This window comes from Balearica regulorum, chromosome 5 (assembly GCF_011004875.1).
Source record: "Balearica regulorum gibbericeps isolate bBalReg1 chromosome 5, bBalReg1.pri, whole genome shotgun sequence".
Classification (NCBI taxonomy): domain Eukaryota; kingdom Metazoa; phylum Chordata; class Aves; order Gruiformes; family Gruidae; genus Balearica; species Balearica regulorum.
This window is the reverse complement of record NC_046188.1, coordinates 61700288-61718618: the sequence shown is the minus strand read 5'-3', so window position 1 is coordinate 61718618 and position 18331 is coordinate 61700288.

Here is an 18331-nt window from a genome sequence, read left to right as displayed (position 1 = left end):
CAGATAATTTCATTATGCTTGCACTTATTAGATGCAAATAATGATACTATACTGGTTAAAACAGTTTCTAAAAAGATCTTAGAAGGTGTCATATTTAAATAAGATTCTTTTATTGGCAGTCTAGTTCTGGAATAAATACTAAGTTTAGATTTTTATTTTTTTTTTAGGGTAACGGGTTTTTTGTTTGAGATGTTTGCCAGGATTGTTTGGAATATGTCTAAATCATGGTACTTACTTTTAGTTTAACTTGTTGAATGATACTTTAAGTATAAACTGATTTGAAAAGATATTTATTATTGTTGAATATGTTGCGGTTTTTTATTAGAATGTTGTAGCCATGGTGGTTTAGGGATATCAGGTAAGGTTTGGTGCACAGAAGCAACATCTTTTGTTAGACCACTGTTAGAAGAAGTAGATAAACTTTTCCCCCTACCCAATAATGTGAACTGGCTTATTCGGCTTGTGTTCTGACTTCCTGCAGACTTTGTTTATGAAGATATTAATCTGATGTTTCCTACAGGAATCATCTAGGTACAGGTGGTTCTTTTTCTGGTACAAGATCAAAATCTTCAGCTTTGCTCTCCTGTGGTCTGGCTTCATCACGATGTGAGTGCTCTGGAGTCACTCTGAGTTTCAGAATTACACCAGCTGTGTTGTGCCACGGAACATCTCTGGATCACGAGTGTGCAAAAGCATGGGAGTAGAGAGTTTGATGCTAGCTTGGTGCTTTTTGCATTGTGTTGCACTGTCTGCCAAAGATATGCTATTTACTGTTTTCTTCTGTGGCTTGTGTTGGAATGAATTATTGGAGATTCTTTGCTTCTGAAATATCATCAGAAATATAGGTTCTGTTATTTCCAGGACCATGATATGGCCTATGTGTGCGAAGCATACGCTGAATTTGACTTGCATGCACAACTAATTCAAAGCTAATTGCTGCCACACCTTTACGTGAAGCATAATGAGGAAATTTTTTGGAATAGATTTTAGAATTCATCATATTTTGTGTAAAGTGCTAAATATTTGATTGCAAGTTGTGTTCAAATATCTGGAATGGGAATCTTCTCCTTCAAAAGGTGTTGATTTGTAGAATAAAATCACATAATGAATTCTGCTCATTTACTGGAGAATTACTATTCACATCAAAAAAAGTAAACTTTAAATCTGTGCTTGATGCCATAGGTTCTAGAGGGGTGATGAACTGTGATATGAGGCTCTGAATAACTTGAAGTTTAACAGCTGTGAAATTGCATGAAAACACATTTATTTGCATATAAAAAATTAGAAGTCTTTGGATATGAATGAGATACTTCTGCTACCAAAAGAAATTTCTACAAAAGGCAGTAAAAAAAAAAAAAATTAAGGCACTCTCCAGAAACATTTATGAAGACATTGAAAGTGTTATCATATTCATTGGGCTGGATTGTCTCACTTACTGGTTACTTGATTTACCTGATAAGGATAATTGCTGGATTTTATGTAGGAAAACCATTGAGGTTCAATAAGAGAGTGTCATTTCACTGGCTTTCAAAACAACATTATGTAAATACACAGTAATGAGTTCACACCAGGAGAGAGAATTCAATGAGGTTTTTTGCCTTGATCGTATGCATTGTCTAAATTTGAACTCCAGATTTGTCGTTGACTTGACATGTTTTTGATAAACAAGTATTGGGACTTAATGAGCAAGTATGAAGGGTGTAATATCATAGGAGAAACAATGTAAGAATATCAAAATGATTCTAATGGACAGTGAAGTCTGCAGCATAAATTTAATGTCTTACACAAAGAATCTCTGTAGGTAGAATGATAATACTCTTTGATGATCTAAACAGTTTCTCCTCCTGAGGGATACCTAGTAAAGGAATCTTTGAAATGCTTTGTATCAACCTTTTTCCATATCCCTTGTCAGTTTTAGATGGCTCTTTTCTGTTTAGTTAAATGAATTTCACTTTTGACATATACTCTAAAGTGTAGTTCTACTCCATAAAAATGACACTATTGGGTCCTATATTTACTTTACTTCAGCAACTAAATGTCAAGTATATTTACTGTTGAAAGCGTTACTTGATAAATCCCATATCTGAAAACTCAGGCTAGATTGTAAAAGCTGCATGTTTTTTGTTCTTTTTTATCCATTTTCACCGATGCATGAAAAGTTCTGCAAGAGAAACTATGCTGCTGGGCTTGCAGAAGTATAGCTGACCAGAACTCATTGGACAGCTGTTTTGGTGAAGCCCAAGAAGGAAAATAAATCAATTTTCTTTCCCTTATCGGGGACAACTATATATGAGGGTTTGTCATTTAACTGAAATATGGCTGAGTGTTCACAAGGATCTAATCTGTTCTGTAGTTTGTCATAGTCTGCGTTAGAAACCTTGTGGACGTGTATTCCTTCAGCTGCAGAACTGTGTCCAGCCTTTGGATGTTACTTCTACTAGGCCAATTTGCTGTAGACAGAATCAACTATATCTCAAACTACGTGCTCTGATGTATAATGCAAAGATGTATGTCTTCTAACTAGTCTTCCTTCCTGAAAGAAGATCTGGACTCTAGATCATCACTGTCTTGCAGACCCTGAAGTTCAGGCACATGGACTTTATAAAACATTTTATAAAGCAGTCATATTTTAATTGTTGTCAAAGCACAAAAGACGCACAGAAAAGAAAGAGAAGAACTATCAACACGTACATCCAAACCTGTCCCTTTACTATCCATGTTATTCAGAGACGCCTTTGGGTTTCGACCATTTCCATTTGTGGGACTATTCCCTTCTCTCCTTCTTTACCTCCCCAGTTTTGCATTCAGGCTCTCATCTCTTCTGAAAACACTAGCCTCTCAAAAAAGGGAAGGTGTAGCTATACGTGTTAGGTGGCTGCCTTGTTTGGCTTCAAATCCACTGTGTATGGTTTCCTGCTTGTATCGCCAGCCCACGGTCCGAATTGGGAACATTAGTTTCCTGATGGTCCTGGGCTAAACCAAACACACTTTTTCTGTGGTGATTCCATTTGGATAGATGGCCGCTCAGATTAGTATTTCTGGATCATTGCCATTCCTTTATCAGCCCAGAATATCCCAGTCTAATAGGAAAGTCAAAAGGCAGAAGTTAAGTGACAGTAAAAATTAAAACAAATATTCAGAAAGCAAAATGTGGATGTATTTTTAGTCCACTCTAAATGAAGCTTTTAAAGGAAGTTAAAGCAGCTCATCTTTCTGTTCAGGCTGAATTCTGTGAATTTTCTGTGTGGTTGTACAATATATGCTGAAACTGTGTGGCCACAAATTCACTGCTGTTGGTGCTTGTGCTGCCTTGGTTAAAGAATGAAACTAGTCACGATAATTAGTTAGTCACCTTTGCAGAAATTATACATTTGAAGAAATATTTCTAAACATGCTATATCTGCTAATAATTAAAAAAAAGTATGTTTTCCTTAACAGTTATTATAATGTGTTATAATAAGAACAGATGTTTTTTAATGAGCATACTGTGTTTTAAAGTGTTTGAAAAACAAAGCCATGCAACATCTATTTGTACTTGAACGTTTTTTTAAAAGGCTATGTTCATTGGGATTTTATAGATACTAACATGGATAAGTTGTGTTTGGGTGAGATGTACAGTTTGGGGTTTCTCCAATTTTATTTCATTTCCTAGTAACAAAGTCTGATTTTTAAAATATCTACAACCAAAGCATTCTTGATTTTTTCCTATGTTTTAAAAGTGTGTTTCAATATACAGCTGCCATGGCAATGGCACTCTGAATAGTACATAATTGCAAATAAAATTAAAAACAACAGGTCATCAAAAAATTAATTTTACATTGTAACCCTTTCCAAAGAGCGTGACATTTTAGTGCTCTAGTCTTCATCAGACAGATTCATTTGGTGATTTGTAAGATTAAATGGTCCTTCGAATTCATTCACTTTGTTAGAGACAATCTATTTGTAAAAGGATTGGATAAAAAAATATGGTGGTAACCTAAAATTTAGATTAAAAAAAAATCAGGATGGAAGAGGAAAAGGTCACTGTTTTGACTAAGCATTCCTGAAATGTAACATGAAAAGAACATTAGTGTTTTTATTACCTAGGAGTAGCAAATTTAAAAAAAAAAATAAATTAAAAGATCCAAATTGAAGTGTTCCAGCATATCTGAAACCTGGAAAGATTTATCTGAAAGTATTTCTGAAAACAGGAGGACAAAGCTGCATGATGAAGATAGCATCTTAATCTAAGATGATTCATGCTTTTTCTCTGACAAAAACTGTGTCTGAAGGCCACTGACTGGCACCTGTCACCCCTCCTACAGGACCTGGCTGGCCCTGGGCTCTGTGCTCCGAGTGCTGTGTGCCTCCCAGGGGTCATTAGGTGTAGCTGGGAGCCTTCTCATCCAGCCTGCCCAGCCTCTGGGGGCTGTTCAGGGTGCCCTGAACATCCCCTGTCCTCCCTAGGACCCTCATGGGCAACCTGAACCTCCTACCTGCCCCCAAGTTTCCCACACCATGTCCCATTTCTAGTTTGGTATCTGTATTGTCCACTAGAATATCCTCTTGCAACACCTCCTCCTGAGCAAGCTGGGGTTGTGAAGTGTGGGAGGACATACCTCACTGGGAGGGGAGGCCAGATGGCACTAATAAGCCTTAATAGCCCTGATGAGCCTCACCTAGATCCTCCCCACCCCCATGGATCCAGGAGCCCATTTCAGCTCGCCTGGGAGGGGGTTCGTAGCCTTTGTTCCACTGCGCTGACTTTTGCTGTTTACTGAGAAAATGGGGTTTGGTGCATGGCTAATGAACACACAGAAGTGGTAAGTGCTGGGATTTTATTCTATCTAATAAACTTTCCAATTTCAGTGCTCCTCAAGTTAGGCTGACTGCAGTGGAACTGATCCTGGTGTCTCCAAAGTCCAGTAGTTGATGGATGTTTTTCTATAGATTCCTGGAAGGTATGCTCAAAGACAGGCTAAGCTTATCAGAAGTCGAACCTTAAAGAGCAAAATTAGGCTGTTTAGGTGAAAATCTGTTTTGACCAAATATCCAGAACTATGGGAATATATCTGAAGTTTTGGGTTTTTTTCGTTTGCACCAGTTATTCAAGTAAAAAATTATAAATATGCACTGGTCTCTGTGAGATCCCTTGTATAATTGGTTTTTCAATATTTTCTGTATTTATCCTTGCTTGGGCTGGAGGACGGGGGTGGAACACTTGTTCAGCAACTTCTGAAGCCCAGTGTATTTTCTGATCCCATATCCCCTTACCAAATATCCTGTGAGAAAAATTTGATGTTTGGCCAGGTAATATAACCAGCTATTAAAACAGACCATTTGCTATAAGATAGTTACAAATTGTTAACACTGCCAGAGGCATACAGAATTTATATTTTCATGTTCAGAAAGACAACAAAATTTGTGGTTTATAGTAAAGAATTTCACTTACATCCACAAATAAGCTAGCAAGGAATTCTCTCCTGGTATCTGTACAGATCTTTTCTTCCTCTTTCTTTGCTTGGGTTTTCTAGTCCTCTCTTTCCAATATGAAATCCTTTGCAAACTTGCCAAAATTGTATTCAAAATTTTGTATGCTAAATTTGATAGCAAATATACTTCAGGGAATAATAAATAAATATAATAAAGCTGGCATGTAATATAAATTCTTTTACTGCTTTGTGAAAAAGGCTGTTTCACCTGGTCTAAGAATTGGTACAGTCCTGTCAGCAGATAAAATGATTATTTAATACTTAAAGGTGAGACCTGTGGAATTAGCTGGAGGTCTTAGATTATTTCCCTCAAACCCTTAGGCCTATGAGAGGGTAGCAACTCTGAATATGGTAATCTTTGGGTGGATTTTACCGTCTCCATGAAAAGTTCACATATAAATGATGCTGGATCATCATATATATATCTTTAAGAATATCCAGAGTGATGTAACATTAGATATTGTAAAGGAAGACACCTACAGTATTTGGCAGTGTATTGTCTGATTTCTTAGTCAGTGCTCATTTGAAAGGAATCCAAAAATCAAGCAGGCTTTTTTGTGCAGCATATGGAAAATGATAGGGGCCTCGAAGGAAAGCGGGGGGTGGGGGGGGGAAGAGGGAATGCTGTTCAGTGACAGAGGAAATACCTAGAGGTAGCCAGAGAGACTTTATTTCTGTTTGGAAATGATTTGATTCTTACATAAGATTTACGGAAACTGCAGAAAATAAAGCTTTTTGCGTTAGAAATGGATACTGTTTGCCGCAGAACTGGAGGGGTCACTAAGGTCGTTGAACAGAGAGGAGAGGGCTTTTCAGAACAGACCATTCACTTCAAGAGTGAGAGTTCAACCTCTCATTGAAGCACAACTGCTTGTCCATTTTTTTCCACCATTCAGTCTTGACTGATTGATGACAGTTGAACTGAAGAAGATGCTGCTGGTGATAAAAACATTCAGAAAGAGACAGCAAAATCGTCACAGCAAAAGATTTATGTTGGGTGTTGAATCTTGTATGTGAAGTTGCTGAGCTCTTCCAGCATGGAGATCTGTTCTGAAAAGCCAGCATCTCTCATAGTTTATGATGCTGGTCTTGACTCTTCTATGTACTCTTTTTCTCTTCTTGTTTCTGTAGTTCGTTATGAATTAAGAATGATTATACTGTTAAAAGCATGTAATAAAATGTGGAAGAAATGCTCTGCAATATGTCCAGTCAACATTTTTGCAGGATCTTGAGCCTTTGAGATCTTGCAGTTTTGCATTTCAATCTTCATTAATGTTTTTGCACTTAATTAAAGCAAGAAGGAGCAAGAAAATAGAAACATAGACCAGGCTGTCAATTACTGTGATGATTTTTCCCCCTTTATTTGTGGAGCTCTTTCTCCCAGATTCAGTGTTGCTCACAGTAAAAGAGGAAAGTGATTTTTTTTCTCCTGTAAATTTCCTTCTGAAACCAAAATCTTCTTAAAGATCCTATACGAATAACATGTCTTCCTTTAACACTTTAGTATCATTAACTGCTTCTTTATTTGCAATGTTTTGACTACATTTGCAGTTTGAACTTGACTCTGCAATGTTCAAGTATTCTGGTGTATGTGGAGACTTTCCACAACAGTAAAGTTGACCTTGCATTTAGTACTTGGAAATCTTTAGATTCCCCCCCCCCCTTTAAAACTGAGCTTCCCACAGAAATTGTGAATACAACTACAGGAAACTTCTCTAGTTGCTATATAGCTGTTGCTTGTTGGAAGGACCCCTTTTTGAAGCAGGCTCAACACAAGCATTTGAGTTTTGGATTCTGTGGTTCCTTTTGGATGGTCCATCCACATAAAGCCTTTTCTCAATCTGCTGTATTTACACAATCTGTTTTCTCTCTGAATTATTTGGAATATCTTGAAGTGTGCCCTGGAAAACTTCTTTCTTCTCATAATCAATACATATAAACATTAAGGATTTCTCTATGATTTCTGACTGAGGGAATACATGGACATGTGGCTCTGTTCCAAAATGAATGTATGTTTAAATCCAAACAGGATCAGATTTAGAAGAAAGAGATTGGAAGAACGAGGTTGCGCTATAATTGAAGGATGTGAAAGTAAAAAAATTCTTATCTTTTTTCTTTCATGACATTCTCAATACCTAATTTGCTGTCAAGGTTGCTGAAATACAGAGATTAAACTATGTATCCTATGTGAGGGATCATCTGGCTTTTACACAGCTTTCCATTTTTAGCTAAATGTTGGTGTAACCTTTACGTGAAAACAGGCAAGTGGCAGCAAAGCTGTTTCTCTCTCTAGCTCTTGTTCTCAAAACTATATGAGCTATAAGCAGAGACCCAACTTTTTTAAAAGTCTGTTAGTCATGACTTATAGCTAAGGTGTAGCTTTTCTAAAGCACCAAAGTTTTTTTGTCACTTGGATTGCAGAAAGGGAAAAATTTTTGTCAATCAAAGCAATCTCCTTTGAGTGCTTTCTTCCAGGAATGTTTCTGCAGAGACAAAGCAGTCAAGACAGCTTTCTTTCCCTTCTCTCCCCTATACTACTTAAGAGTAATTTTCTTCACATGATTCATTAGTTCTCTTCTGAAAGTAGTAGGAGTTGTTAAATTTTAACCTTGGTCACTAGGATGTCCAGTGCAGTCTCCTAAATGTACTTTAATTACATGGAATTGTTCTGTTCAGTCCTGGTAGTTTGTTCACCCTCAGGTGGCACAAGCAAATGCTTCATGTTTCTTTCTTTGCAGTCTATTAAGAACCATAGCATTTGCCTCCTTACAGGAAAGAGAGAAACATGGGACACGTGCAGTAGTCATAAACACATTACAAGGTACTTCCACTTTGAGCACAGAACTGCGTGTCTAGTTGCAAGGTTGATTTTTGTACTCTATAGAATTGCTTATTCAGTGTTAAGGCAAATCTTGCTGTAATTGTGCACGTTTTCATGTGAAAATAATTACCATCAGTGTAAAAATAAGTCCTTCATATTGCAGATCCTTCCCAAGAAACTTTACTATATGTGAATTGTGTTGTAGTATGATATTAAGCTACAGTTTACATGGAGTAAAATGATACAGAGAACAGGCGTTATACCACCCACAGTTTTAATGCCACGTAATGAGTGCTGCATAACTCCTCATGGGGTGAGGAGGAGAGAGGCCAGTTGTTTTAAAGCACCAAATCCCGATCCCATTAAAACCACAGGGAATCTTGCCATTGACTTTGTTCGTTCCAAGATCTGGATTGTGAAGACTGGTAACTATTCAACTATAGAACAATAGCAAAATCATTTTCAGAATTAAAAACCCCAAAAAACCAAAATGCAAAAAACCCCAGAAACCAACTAAAACAATAATCCCAAATGAACAAAAAAAATCACCCAGAACACCCTTCAGGAATATTCTCCCTTATTTCTTCTGTTTCTTAACAATATAACAATTTGTCATTTCCCCACCCATATTCTGGGCTGAAAATATATGTGTTCAAAGGTTGTCTTAATAGATCAATGATCTTGTAATTAAAGTCAGGCAGAAAACAGAACTACCTGTCTCATCCTGCAAACAAGGTGTAGATATCTTTATTTATATAGGTGAAATACTGCCTCACCTACTAAGGTAAGGAAAAGGTGTGATATAAAGATTCTTTCTAGCCTGTACAGGTGAAGTTCAAAACCTCTGGCTAACAAAAGGCCTTGAACTTTAAAGAAATATGAATTTAAACAAATGAGCCATTCTATAGGTAAAAAATAAGACCAAATACCTGCTTATGGTAACAAACATGCTTGCATACATGTTATTGTAGTAAGTTACTGTTCCCAATGCAAATGGCTCTTGCAAAAATCACTTAATTTCTCATTTCCCCCTCTGATTTTATGCCTCTTATTATTGTTCTATTACAAATTTGCAGTAGATCTAGCTGAGCTCTGCTGCTTTTGAAGTATAGGTAGATTGGTATATGTTGAAAGAGCTTCAAAAGCAAACACCGAATTATTCCAATTCTGTATGCCCCATATATGCTTTGGAAAAACAATTATATTAAAGGTTGTAAGAAAGAAGAAAATCCATGACGGATTTAAAGGTGTGTAGAATGTTTCCATCCTTCACTGTGATGAAAATCTTAGTTCTTTGGGTTTTTTAATGTAGAAATGACCTGATAGTGACTATAAAATTTTCTTCTAATTCAAGATTGATATGCAGGATGTAGCATCAGGACTCTGCTATGAATTTACCAAACACAAAATATTTTATATGAGTCAATATGCTTCAAGAAACTTTGGTTTTGCTATTATATGACTGCTAGGCAGGGAGGCCTCTTCTGAAACTATTCTATGATTCCCAAGGTTTCCAAGATTCCTCTAGTTTCTTAGGAAATTTAAGTCTTAAACATCTAAACTTGAGCTTCCAGATTTTTTTTTCTTTTGAATTTTTCTAAATAATTTGGTTGGTTACTTCAAAGTAAACTTTCCTTCTGGATATTTTTTTTTTTTTCTGTGACTTTCTGCTTTGTTATAAATTCTTTTCCTCCAGAAGATTAACATTCCGGAGGAAAACAGAAATGATTACTTTCCAGGCAACATGGATAGAGTGCCTCGGGTGTAATGTCATATGTTTTTTAATAATTGTAAGCAGTTGTAAAAAGTTTTTGATTTGTTGTTGTTTGCGGCTTTGTTTTGTTGGGTTTTTTGGTGGTGTTTTGTTTGATTTTTTTTTTTTTAATTTTGCCAAGCTTAACAAACACTGTACTCACCATTAAAATATTTTTGTAAAGTGTTGTGAAGTAAAGAAGATAGTTACTGTTATTGCTATATTGTTGCAAAGGTTTTCTCTCTTAAAACTTGAGATTTCCTAAACAGACATGTGGGTTTCTGTGGAGTAAAAATTGGCTTGATGATGAAATTGTTAGGGGGGGGAAACATTAACATTGAAGCCTGTATTAATTCATTTGGAATAATTTAGCACAATGAAAGTTATATGTGCTGTAGAATATGTGTAAAAGGAATTTTGCTGTAGAATACATGTAAAAATATGACTTGATTGGAGAGAATTTGATTATCAGAAAGTTTGGTAAGGATGATTTTCTACTATCAAGTTACCTTTGCAGTTGGCAGGATGAAAACTGTTCACAGCTTTGCTTACAGGCACAAATATGCAGTTATTCCAGCTATATGTGGAAACACGTGATATTTATCCCTTTTAAACAATATAGTGGTTTTGTTTTACCATAAAATTCAGAAATTGTAACGAATACTAACATGACTACTTATGTCCTATTTGTGGTAGGATTTAATTTAGGGTTGTTTTCTTTATCACTCTGTTTTTTGTTGTGTATGTTTGGGTTCTTTTAATCTTTAGCTAATCTTTGTGCAAAAAGAATAATCAGCAAATTGGAAACTCCAATTTAAGAGAAATACAAGAATTCAGGGCATCATATGCATACTGGTTATAAAAATTAGTCTAGAGAACTAAGGCACGATGAGCAAAATATGCCTGCTTTATCTGAAATTTCATGGCAGGCTAGTCAACAGATCAGTCTTAACATAAAATTACAGTGACCTTGTGAGTTGAATAATTCAGAAGCAGATCTGAAAGGTTTTAGTGTTCGCTGAAAAAATGCGTTGACTGTCAGTTAAGTTTTAAAACCTTTTCTATTTAGATGAGTAAAAAGAGCAAAACAGGAAAAAAGTGGATTTCTAAAAAAATTAAATTAACTATTTTGGCTAACATAACTTTTACATTATATGAATAATTGTGTAACTGGGCTGTTTGAGCTCAAATGCTTGAGAAAATGAATGTCAAAGGTAATAGTGATCTCAGAAGAATGAAAGTTGTTTTGAATGGTGTTTTGTGCATATTGGTTTATGTTCTCATTCTGGGAGAGTCTAGCAGAGCATCTAGTTCACCTACACATCCCTCCTTCATAGTCTGTGTTTCCCACAACTTCTTTTCATACTACAAATATTTTTTTGTGTGCTCTTTTGTGTATGTTACAACCAGTTATTCTGTGGTGAGTTCTGTGGCTCTCATTACAGTTCCTTCATTTAACCAGTTCTTCTAGAACATTCTAGGCCATGTCAGAACAGCCTTTCCATCTGTGTATCTTTAACCTAGTTGAGCTGTTCACTAGTTGATCACTTACAGAATTTACATGGAAACAAATTGTTTTTAGACATAATGCCTGGATACTGTATGCTTCCAGTTTATATCATCACAGTAACCACCACTATTTTGAAATAGCCTGACTTCCTTCACTAGCAACAGCTTTCTCCTGGTCACGTGGTCAGTAATACCCTGAATTCTACATTTTCATTCTCATAGCTTTGGAATTTGTAGTTTATGATCTAGAATAGCTTTCTTCCCATTAGCAAGCCCTAACAGTAGAAGTCTATTTAAGAACTGCGATTGATTATTTTTTTTTCCTCTCAGACTCTTAATTATTTGCCTTGCTGAACTACATAATGAAAATCAGAACATTAATGTATTTTCTGTATGTGAATGTTACTTTTCATTAAACTTTATGGAAATTTAATGCAACTTATGTACTTTCATGTCCAAATATTAATGTTGATATTTTTCATTTTGCATACTGTACTACAAGCACCCAGAAAATACAAAAGGCTAGAGATGGATTTCAAAAGGAAATAGAAAAGGCTGGTGGATCTATAAATGTTCATGTGCCAAAAGAAACTCCTTTACTCAGCAGTATTTTTTCCTATTTAGAATGATGACATCAATACCTTAGTTGGAGACAGTTTTTGGCAATGAGAAAACCAAGCTGTTCAGAAATGTAACAGAATAATAATTGGAAGAGATGGAAAATATGTACAGGTGCATCTCTGGACAATAGTGGAATTATTTTCCTACTACAGTGTTACAGTAATAGAACACAACATACGTAACTTTTGTAAGTTGTCTGGAACCTGCAATTGCAAATAGTTTGTTTCCAAGGCTCTTTGTTAATTCAGCATTATTACCTGTTGTTTTCCCCATTCAAGGTGTAAAACTTTGCAGGATGTTCAGAACATTCTTTAGCAAAAATCTAATCCAATTATCATTGGATTATCATTGTTTCTGATTTCACTTAATAATTAAAAACCCCCAAACTTTAATTTGGTTCCGTAGATCTTGCCATACTTCCTTGTACAGTGTTAAACTGTGGAAGTTCATTTCATAGACTGTGGTGGCTGCTAAATTTTACAGGAGTTCAAGATGTGACTGGGCAAATCCATATGAGGAAAAACTAAAAGAAAAATCTGAGCCAGAATTTGTTTTGAGAACGTAATGCTGGAGTAGTATCAATATATCCGTTCCTTCTTGTTCTGCTTTTTCTGCTGTTAAATACTGGGATAGTATGGCTTTTCTATCTTATATTATTAATTCATCCTACAGCCTTTTCATGTCCATGCATCTAGTGGACCTGCAGCACTGCCTTGCTGCTCCCACTGACTTGTTCTCCACACACCTACATATTTTAATCACTTTCTCAAATACCAGTCACAGAATCATAGAATGGTTTGGGTTGGAAGGCACCATTAAAGAACATGTAGTCCAGCCCACCTGCCATGGGCAGGTACATCTTTTGCTAGATCAGGTTGCTCAAAGCCCTGTCCTTCAGTTCAGTTACTTATTTTAGGCTTCATTCTCTGTTGCAATTACTTTTTTCTCTCACTGAGAAGATACAGTTCTTTCCTTTTGAATATTTATCTAGTATCCTTTTTGCTCTGTAATATTCTTCTGCAGCATCTTATTTACCGCTAGCAACAGCCTCTCCAAAAAGGTAAATGAGACTCCCTTGAGTGGAGGCTATGATTAGTTATAAGCAAATGTCAGCAGAACTTAGGAACTCTATTTGTTGATTCAACTTCTGAACCATTTCCCAGCCTTTTGAGGCTTTTATCAAGCCACTGTCATGTTTGGCTGACAATTAGGAGGTCTTTCAAAAGATGCAGAGCTGAAAAGAAGAAAGGTCTTTCAAAATTAAATATAATTCCACTGAGCTCTGTACGGTTAAAAGCAAATTAATGGTGTATACATGTGGATGTTAGTATAGCAATTCCTAAAAAGAGATTCATAACATCATTCTCAATGTTGTGATATCTTATTGTTTGTTGTATTATTTTGGGGCAGTGCAGGATGTACTCTTTGAACACACTTGCAGCATGAACAAGGCAGATAAATAAAGTGATGTGGGACACAGAAAAAGTAATTCAGATTTTTAAAATCAAATTTGTAAGCATGACTTCAGTTTATTCAGCTGGTGCAGGAAAAAGATGTGGAATCTGAGAGTTTATAGACTGTGTGTCTTCTCAGGTATCTTTGGTTTTTTCCTTATGAGTATTTGGACTTTGTCACTTCTGAAACTTCCTATAGTTCTGTACCAATATTTGAAGAGAGTGATGAACTACTAGTAGAGCTGGTGTGTGCATAGCGATGAAAGGTGTGGGACTGATCACGTGTTGCAGTAAAGCAATCACATAGAGAACTGTGCCATCTTGCTGGAGTATGTGGTGACAAGGATGTATATGAGTATTTGTCTAAACTTTAAAGAAGAGAGCATTGAAATGCTATCAAATTGGGCAATTACCTTTTACAAGCACTATCTTTTTTTCAATTCTTAACCACTGGAATAGAATTATAACCAGAGGCTTCCCCCCAGTTCAACAGGTGCTTACTTTTGTGCAAAATACCTTTTCTGTCATTTTTAAAAAAAGGTTATTTCTGCATTTTCCACACAAACAGATGCTGGAAAATGCATTCTTTCCCCTGGAAGACAACCTTTGAAATAACTCAAGATCAATATTAGGGAAATGCTTACTGTCCAGTTTTTGCTGGATACTCTTCTTGCAGGCACAGACATTACTGAAGAACATATTTTAAAATCTTAATTTTTTTGTTTTTTGTTTTTCAGAAAGGAAAACTGTGCTTTTTCACTTATGCTGGTTGATAGGATGTTCTAAGAATAAAAATCTGTAATGACCTTTCTTTTGCAACTTCCTTTTCTAGGCTGCATAACTTTTTGACCCTTTGTGTTTATACACCAGAATATTATGTAGAAACTTTCATAAGAATTGTTTAACGTACTGTCTAGAGTTAATGCTTTCTTCTTACAGAATACATGAAATAAAACAAATGAGGGGCACTAGCATCATTTAAAGTATAACTACATCTTAATGCAAGCTAAAGCTATAAGGTATACTGGTCAACTGCAATTTTTTTTTATGACCAAGTGACTATAATTTGGGTTGTTTTTTATCATCATCAACATAATAAAACTGTGTGAATAAAGCTTTGCTCCTTTAAAAGTGATTTAAAAAAAAAAAAATCTCTGCTGTGTCTCAGAAAACATGTATTGCTCAGAGTAAATTATCTGGATGAACACATGGACAAAATGAGAATCAAATAACTCATTTTCTAAGCATCTATTAGAAATAAACTAATTTTAGAGCTGCTAGACCATTTAGATTTTTTTCATTGCTTTTTTTTTCATGCACTTCTTTCAGATTTCAGTTATAGCTGTCAGGATCAAAACAAAGCAAGAGGCTTACGATTTTTATTATATTTTTTTTTCCCCTTTCAATCAGAAAGACCAAGAAATCTCTTAGGTCCAATTCTCATCAAGATCCAAGGCCTTTTGTACAGAAAACTTGAGGTAAGGATATGATCTGTTCTGTGCTGTTTATATGACTAGAACATCTGGACTAAATTCACCAATGAATCAAAAAGTCATAAGGAACATGAAATGGTCTGGTACACCTTATACTTCTCGTGTGGCTTGAGGCAAGAGGCCAGTCATGATACTTAATGGTAAAACTTGCAAGATTTTTCACACCAGATCATTCTTGTGATCTGTTATGTCGGCAGATCAGAAACATAGTAATGTATCAAAAAGAAATGAGTATGCAAAGATTTTTTTTCAAGGTAATCTATACTACTTCTTTAGCAATGAAAGTCTTCTGACAACAGTCAAGCTAAGCAAGTGGCATGGACTCAGATAGTACCTGAGGATATACTCAGGTTTGCTAGAACTCATGAAATCATATAAAAGCACAGGAATTTCTTAGCATTATAGAGCAATAGAAGTAGTGTTTAGGATAGAAAAATGAAAGACTCTATTTGAAAGTGGGGTAGAATAGTAGTAGGCAGGAAGCTGGTGACCTGCATTGGATTAGGCCGGTGTTAGCAGCAGCTTAGGGCCTCTGCTTTTACCAGTCATGCAAAAGATAGCACCGTCAGCATGCGGTTACCCACTGACGATGCAGTGATTTACTGGTTTGGTTCAGGGAGAAAGCAATTTTCTGCAGCGTTTTCTTGTTCATCTCTATCTGCATGATAAGTTGATGAAATCTAAGGACTAGTGGTAGGAGGTCTTAAGGGCTGCAAACCAGACATGTAAATGGAAGAATAACTCTTTTGTCTTCACAATTAGTGAATTAGTTTTTTCTATATGTAAAGCAGCTTGGGGATAAGAAATGACATGGCATCTATTAGGTATTTAAATCTTACCCTTCCAGAGGCAGAAAACAAGTCCGAGTGTCTCTCCCACTCTCTCTTTTATTCCCTAATAAATAGACTTTAAAACCAGGTTTATATTAGCTGTGCTGCTAAAGGCAGGCAACTTTGTCTTTTTGTTGCTTATTTGGCCAAGTAGGAAGACACAAGTAATAGACACGCAGTCTTTCCCCAAATGTATGAAAATGTAAGACTACGTACCTAATCATATGCTTCTATATTGATGGAGAGGGCTAGAAAGAAGCAGCACCATCTACTGACTAAAACGCATCATTACCAATCCAAATCAGACCTAGAAATTCCAGTATCTGTGATCTAACCATGTGAATGTAATTACCAGACCTCCCTGGTTTATTAGCTAACTAAATAACAATAATAATAGCTTTGCTTATGGGCTCTTATTATTTAATACATTTTCCTTTTTTTTTTTTTTTTTTTTTTGGTTACCCTGTCTTGATTTGATACAGATTTAAAAGCTGATCTTGTCAGCTCCCTGCCAATTCAGTTGATGGTGAGGACTTAAATAGCTTCTTGTTGACGTCATGTGTAGCTTCTAGGTTAGAGATGTTGCTTGAGGGATAGGAAGCTGCTGTAGGATTTTACATAAATATGTAAGGTGTGCTGACAGGTAGAAAAACCTGAAGTTGTAGATCCTTAAAGGTATTTGTGCACCTAATGAATATATTGGAAATAGGAGTTAGATACCTTTGGGGAATTGGCTTTGCACAGAAGTTGTCTTTGACTTTAATTGAGGACCTCAATAAAGAGAAAAGATTTGTCTAAGTGCTAATCCACTCCAAGTCTGTCACGATTAGCCAATAAAACTGAATTGTGTGATCTGTGAGATTGTGTGATCAGGTGGTGTCCTGTGGAAAGCTTTAATCTTTTGTGTGTGCACAAACACAAGTTGACTCTTGCTGAAGTTGTTTTTAAGGAAGTTTCTCTTTAAAGTGTTTTACAGTTGCAGTATTTGGTTCTATAGCCCATTGCTTCAAGATGTTCACGACAAGATGAATTCCTGTCATGATAATTAGGAATTTTCCACTAATGCTGGTAAATATTTCCAGATCCAGGAAGGTAATAAGGATAAGATTGATTTTTCAGGGTAAGATTGATAAATATCTCTTCTAGAATACAGGCATAATATGCTTTCATTCAAGAGGTGACTGAAAAAAATTTTGGCAAAAATAGGTTTTGGTTTTTCTTACAAATTACTTTTATCATCTCTTACAGATCTTCTGACCTTCTTTTTGAAAGTTTTGTGTAAAAGACACAAAACTGTGTTCTGCTCAATGCTCAATCTATATACTTTAAAAGATAAAGGAATTAATTACTTTTGTTGTTTGATGACATGAGCATGGAAATTTTTAGTAAGTCTCCCAAATGATTTCTATTTAGTCATAAACTGCGATTCTGGATTTTTTTTCTTAGTCCAAATTGTTTTATCTGCCCTTTAGAAATGTGTCATAACTATCAATTAATATTTTAAAACCAGCTTACCAGATATGGAGGCAAAGGATGAAAATACTAGTCAAACTATTTGAAAGCAAGATGAATTATAAGTGGGAATTTGAAATCATGAGAATACTGATTTCTTGCAGGTTTATTCTTGAATGCTACTATGACTAAATAAAAAATATTCTATTTCCAAATACTGTACATGAATTGTAAGTCTACTTTCAATATTTTATGGGCAAATTTGTTGAAATGGTTCCCACTGAGTTGCTTAATTGTCTGATTTCATGGCTACAATGTGTTAAGACATCACAGTGGGAAAAATTCCAAGTGCAAGTAACTGATTCCTGGTTGTTCCATCACTAAAATATTTTAATGTACAGTGGATTCCTTTCCCTTTTGTAACAGATAACAGTTTATCTCTGTTAAATGGGAAGTTTGAGCCTCTGGAGACTGTCAGGTTCTGGCACACAATTCTCTAGCCTGAAATAAAGACTTTGGAAGCATTGAATTCCTCAAACTGTAGCATTAGAGGGCTTCATCTCTTTCAACAGATTTGAGGCTGGTATAAATACCCCTGCTTCACAACATAGCTAATGTCTTAAAATTTGACAAGCCTTTCTTTATTCTGTCAGGTCCCACCTGATTAACCTGCTGAGGCTCCAGAGAGATAGTCTTTCTCCTTTTTTGGCCCATTTTAAATTTGAAAAAAAGAAAATTGTAGTCTGAAATCAGATGAAGATCAGATTAAATGAAGGCAGTTAGGACAAATAATGGTAGATACGGCTATGAGGCTGAGGAAAAAAATGGTAACGAGTTGCTATCTGTGATATGCCTAAATATCTTTCTGCTGTGAATGAAATAGAAATATGCAAATATTCTGTCAGAAATGTGTGTGTGTGACTTGCT